We start from the raw sequence: 5,234 nt of genomic DNA, 5'->3' as shown, positions 1-5,234 counted from the left end.
TCCACTTTGTTTTGCTCCACCTTGAGTCTATTGTAAATGCGCAGTGATGTCACTGACTCCACAGTCTCTTCCCAAGTGCGAGTGGTGGCAACTAAATTACACTGTCCTCTGTTCACACCCCGGTGGCTCACACACTTGTGAGAGCACAGCTTGTCATAGCCTCGAGTTCGAACGACAGTGAAAACGCAGAGGTTTGAGAGAGAATCATTTATGGCCTCGCCAAAGCTCCCTGAGCACGTCATTTCCATACTGACAAGGCTCCGCAAAAAATGACACGAGTTGCACATTGTGGAAACACAATTTGCAAAGACATAAACTATGACCTGAATGGCACTGATTCAGCAGGCAATCATAGGATTTCATTCGATAGGCTAATGCATATTTCTATTAATGCGATTATTCATTTCAGAATATGGGCTAGACTTGGCCAATTTTGGCCGATTATTGTTTACATTTGCCTACATGTTGCAATAAATTGGCTTAATACAATTTCACTGATAATTTGTGTGACAGGTTACACATCTAAGCGAAAAATAAATCAAATGCCTTTAAATTATTTTAAATGGTTCTTGTCATCCCACATAACCTAAAAATCTCAAATAAAATCATGACAAAAATTAATAGTTTAAGAACCCGCATTTCAAAGATCTAAGGACAGCCACAAGATGTTTTCTAAACTTCTGAATAAATGAGACTTTATATCCACTTTAGGTCAGATAGACAGTTTTAGGGAGGGTGAACACAAAAAAGAAGACATTCCATTATGGAACAGAGTGTGGCCTAACCCAACCATTAGTTCACAATACAGATTTGACCAGTTTTTAATAGTGCTGCTATGTATGTGAGTGTGTGAGAGAGAGTTTGACAGAGTATCAGAGACATAAATGAGTGAGGGACAGAGAGAGAGAGAGAGAGAGAGAGAAAGGGTGTGTGTATTTGTGTGGAGTGCACACTAATGCAATTGAGAGACGTTATGGAACAGTCACATGAAGCTCATTGGGTGTTCACTTTGGGTCAGTTGGTGGTTGCACAACAATGTTAAGAGATATTAACACTGTTGATTAAATATAGCCTACTTACCATGTGTTTGCATCGAACCAATACAGGTAACTCAGGGCTCTCAAGTCTCACGCATTCCAACCATTTTTCACGCTCTTACACACCTTGTAAGTCTCACGCTGAGAAGTAATAACTTTATTCAATTAACGGACGAGGCGCAGACATGGAGGGAAGTTTTCTGCCGAGTCAATAGCTGTATCGAGTTATACAGAGTTAAATGCCACCTACCACCCAATCAGAAACGTCACCAGCACCAAGCAATAAGGACGATATAGGCTACTATAATTCATATGCAATTATGGCCGCTATAGAGTTAGCCCATATAGCCTATTATACATTATTCTATAGTGCCGCCTAGTCGTCAGCAAAGAATTGTGCATTCCTTACGTAGTTATACATTTGAAGTCTTCCATATGTGGCTTGTAGCCTACAGATCTATAGCTTGCACACATTTGCACGTTTAGTTTGGGGCGTAATAATGTTAGGATTGCAGAGCAAAGTAGCCAATCGTTTCAATGAACATGACGCTTGCATTGATGTAGCCTCCATCAACGTACGCATGGTTGAAAATGTTATGTTCGGATGTTGACCTTTAGGTGTCGCTATAATTCTTGAGCAGGCTTTCCGAATAAGAAGTAAGAGGAAGTTAGAGTTGTACTGGTTTCTTAACCACATAAATCAAGAAATCAAGAGCTAAATTGTTAGCAAGAAGTTACAAACGACAATAAGTCTTATTTCTAATATAATTGGTAACATTAGCCTACATTTATGGTACCAGGACACGGGAATTATTTGTCAAGCGCAAGTAGAAAAAATTATAATATATAAAACCACTAGATCCGTTGAAATTGGCGGGTAATGTGGAGGACTTTCAAGCTAGCTTTATATTGCAATTCTCAGGAGTGTAAAGCTTAGATAACGGGCTGATAACAGGTCAAATGTGCATTATTAGCACTACCTTGCAATGTCTTGAGTTCAAGGCCCAGCTTCGGGCCTGTCGATGCTTGGTTATCTCTCAGACTTCTAAGTGGAGCATGCATGTTCTCCCAAGTGCTCGAATGGGTTACCTTTGCAAATCACCCAAAGTATTAATGCTGAATAGATCGGTCTCCTACCACATGGGGTGAGTGCTTGGACTTGGCCCTTATTTGGACTTATAGCTTTCCTGAGAGAAAAAACAACAAGTAGGGGTGGGGTGGGGGAATGCACAAGCGAATTTCTTCGGTGGACACCCTGGCAAGCCTGTTTGTCAGTGTTGTAGTCAAGACCACCTGAATCGAGACCAAGTCATGACCAAGACCATGAGGGGTCGAGACCGAGTCAAGACCAAGGCAAGCCGATACCGAGTCAAGACCAAGGCAGGGCGAGACCGGGTCAATGCCAGACCACTCAAAATACACAAGCATTGGGTTTGACTTGGTAAAAAGTTAGATTGGATCTGTAACCAGGGGCAGACTGGCCATGGAATCCCCGGTGGGCCGACGGGGTTGGGATGGGCCAAAATACCAACCGGCCCACTTCCATCACCAACCGGCCCTCCCTCTGACATCGCCGGAACTTCCAACTATTTTTCATATTACACAGCTTGAACACATATAACATATAATATAGATAAAGTTGCCTTGCCTTTCCTACTCAACATTTGCGTCACTCGCTAGCAGACAAAGTTGTTTTTGAAAGTGAGAGCATGTCATCGGCACCAAAACGTTAGCCTGGCTCTACCCTCCTAAGTACTTCCGCTCAATTTTGATTTTTCTTCTGTACCATGAGGTACGTAAGTCAGATGTCTCCGGTTAATTTTCTACCGGCCAATCAGCGAACAGAGGGAGTGGCTGAGAACGATGACGTTGATGTTGTGCGCTAGTTTGTGTTGTAGTTCCGTAATTGCGGCGGAGAAAGATGCGAGCGAAGCCATTCGGTCCGTTGTAGCAACGCTGCCGAATATCCATAAGCTAAAGCCGGAGCAAGAACAAGTTTTGCTGAGTTTTATTTTTGGCCATGATGTTGTGGCCCTCCTCCCCACAGGGTTCGGGAACCGTTTGATTTTCCAGCTAAGGCAGCTAGCTCTGTTACAGTAGTGGTGAAGGAATTGGCTAAGGCGAACGCTAGCGATTGGTTATGGCAGATCAGAGTGGCTCTGGGCAGATCCAATAGTTTTAAACTTCAACAAAGTATCCACCTACAAGGAAGTCAACGCTTGTCAATGGAGCGAGGCCAGACTCTCTGTACAAATGAAATGTACGAGAGTCTGGTTAGGACCAGGCTACCAAAACGTAAAGGTGGACCTGAAAAGCTCAGGGAGAAAAAGAAAAGATGTCTGGAGGAAGGTGCATCAAAATATTTAAAAATCTATGATTTATTTGGGAAACCACCGACTGGTGACAGTGATACGACGGTAAGTTGTGGCGTTGACTTGGCCAAGAGCCAGTATAATTTTATTCCATGTGTCCATCAAGGCAAATTGGTGGATCCAAATGTTATTAAAACATATAACATAAAACATATATGATGTAATTTTTTGTAATCATCCAAAATAATGTTAAGTGTATGGGTATTTTTCCTAGTAGGCCACTGACTGGTCGATACGTGTGATGCATTGAGTGGGCAACGCGCCGTGTATTGAGTGGGACACGCGCCGTGGGCCGGTCTGACAGTAACTCCCGGGCCACCCTTTCCCCCCAGTCCGCCCCTGTCTGTAATTGTGTATTTGAACTAAAAATGTGCACTCTTGCTAATGTTGTGTGCTTATGGCCAGTCAAAACAGTCTATTTAACCCTTGTGCTGCCTTCGGGTCACATGACCCAAAGGTTCATAACGAACCATCGTTGTGTTTACCCAATTTTACCCAATACAAAAACAAATAAAAATAATTGTATTTTAACCTTCGCAAATTTGGGGGGTCTGAGACAGCCTAACGGTTAAAAGAAAATGCTTCACTTTGTTTTTGTATGCGGTAAAGTTGTCGCAATACGACGGTGGGTCACAATGACTGATGGGTCAGAATGACCCGGAGATAACACAAGGGTTGATATGTTTTTCTTTTCTTATTTTTCTTAGAGGCACATTAGTGGGCTAGGCCTACTCGGTGTCTGCTTTCACATCTCTCTCGCCCAAGTGAAGGAGCGGTACCGCAGCGTTTAATTTTACATTATTAAATCGGGAGAGGTAGGCAGCTGACATGAGTTAACGTTGATGTAACATGACTTGGGGGGGTCATATTCATTTACATTTTACATTTATGCATTTAGCAGACGCTTTTATCCAAAGCGACTTCCAAGAGAGAGCTTTACAAAAGAGCATAGGTCACTGATCATAACAACGAGATAGCCCCAAACATTGCGAGCAGCCAAAACATGAAGCATACATGGTGGAAAACCAATTAAGTGCCAAAGGGAAGAACCATAAGAGCATGCAGTTAAACAAGTTACAATACATATTCCGAGATTAAAGGTCCCATGGTATTCTGTTTTTGGATGCTTTTATATAGGCCTTAGTGGTCCCCTAATACTGTATCTGAAGTCTGTTTCCCAAAATTCAGCCTTCGTGCAGAATTACAGCCACTGAGAGCAGTCCCACATTGAACTTTCCTTAGGACATGCTATTTCTGTGTCTGTAGCTTTAAATGCTATGAGGAGGAGAGAGGCGGGGCTAACTGCCATGCTTCGGTCGTTTGCAAGTCATGATGTCTCTCGAGGAAATACCAATATCGTGCTAGCACGGTCGTAGCTCATTTTCTCATTGGGGGCCAAATTCTCTGGGCCGGCAAAACAGGTGGAGAAGAAAACCCAGGGCTTGGTTTACACCCATAAAAATTTCTAGCCACTGGGGGACCAAAGGCAGGCAGGCGGAACTCATATTATATTATTATTACTTTAGGAGGTTATTTAACATTAGGTGCATTTGACTTCATGCAGCGCCGGTGTTGTCTGCAGCCGCCTGCGGCCTGGCTGACTTGAAGCAGCCAATGGCATTCTCAGATTCAAGGCAGCCGGCTGTCGGCGCCGCCGGCACTGCATGAAGTCGAACACACCTAATGTTAAATAACCTCCTAAATTGAAATGTTCATGTCATGGGACCTTTAAAGTCGTAAATTTGCGAGAAAAAAATTCTGATATTCTCCGAGATTATAAAGTCACAAATTTGCAAGAAAAAAGGCCAGAATTATACTTTTCAAT

The sequence above is a fragment of the Osmerus mordax genome, chromosome 4, assembly GCF_038355195.1.
Source record: "Osmerus mordax isolate fOsmMor3 chromosome 4, fOsmMor3.pri, whole genome shotgun sequence".
NCBI classification, from domain to species: domain Eukaryota; kingdom Metazoa; phylum Chordata; class Actinopteri; order Osmeriformes; family Osmeridae; genus Osmerus; species Osmerus mordax.
Note: the sequence above shows the minus strand (reverse complement) of the source record.